Here is a 1,143-nt window from a genome sequence, read left to right on the forward strand (position 1 = left end):
ACGTTTTGCCTAATAATATTGTTCGTAATTACACGATTTATCAGAGTGTCGACTCGTCACCTCCCATTTCTCGATCTCTCGTTATAAACAAGATTTCACTCTCCCTTCTGCTAATACATTCTTGAAAGAAAATAATTACAGGGAGAATTAAAACAAATAAAGATAATAAAAACACAATAAATAAAACATCTTTTCCAGTTCCCAAGACTAACTGTGCACATGAGACACGCCTGCCTCCTTGAGCAATGTCACCAGCCTTCTTCCGGCATAGAAGAATGACCTTGTGGAAACATATAATTATATATATATATACAGGGTCTGACGAGGCCTTTGCTCGTCGCCGATAACTATACATATACAAAAAAAATGGAACGTTCAATTTCGTCTTGGTTTTCAGATAGATACCATTTTGAAATATTTGTCACTCGATTGAGAGAAAGTGAAAAACAATACGATACACAAATTAAGAGTTATGAAAAGAGAGGATTTATCTTTTGAATAATCTCCATTTGTGTTCGTTTTCTTTTTCATATTTTTTTTAATCAGCTTGATAGGCTGGTTAATGTTTCTTATGCCAATCGAACTTTACTCTTTCTTCACGTCTTTCTGTTTTCCGTTTTTTCTACTCTCTGTAATAGACCTTAAATCTAGTACGTGATTTTACATACGCCCCGTACAGGGAGTTTTAAACTATTCGGATACAAAATTGGCCCAATCTCCTAATCAAAAGTGTGACACAGTATCAATTGATTACACTTTCCATGTACTTAATTCTCTTTTTTCTTTCTTTTAGAACCACTGAGAACTCTGTAATAACAATTATCTCAGAATTTAAATCCTTGAATTTTGATAAATCAAATTCTATATATATCTTACAATATCGATTATGAATTTCCTTTGTCTAAAGACCTATGAAAAATGAAAAAAAATTCTAACTTTATTATTTGGTTGCAGAAATATCATCCCTTCGTCAAAGCAAAATCATATACAAAGCTTACAGTCTTGGCATTAGCTTTGGTGAAGTAGCATTATCAGTGAAATACCGACGTCCATCTCTTTTAATAACATAATACTTACAAAATTGCAAGGTTACTACAGCAAACTGCTAATGATTCAAACCCTTGATAAAATGCCCCTTCGAGC

General features: G+C 33.0%; 1 protein-coding gene across 1 annotated transcript in view; it reads right to left on the bottom strand.

Moving 5' to 3' along the window:
• The window catches only part of LOC119593822 (serine-rich adhesin for platelets-like), a gene marked incomplete at its 5' end in the record, with an annotated part of 7,369 nt that overhangs the window by 384 nt on the left and 5,842 nt on the right, over nucleotides 1–1,143 (bottom strand).

The sequence above is a fragment of the Penaeus monodon genome, chromosome 32, assembly GCF_015228065.2.
Source record: "Penaeus monodon isolate SGIC_2016 chromosome 32, NSTDA_Pmon_1, whole genome shotgun sequence".
In the NCBI taxonomy this organism is placed as follows: domain Eukaryota; kingdom Metazoa; phylum Arthropoda; class Malacostraca; order Decapoda; family Penaeidae; genus Penaeus; species Penaeus monodon.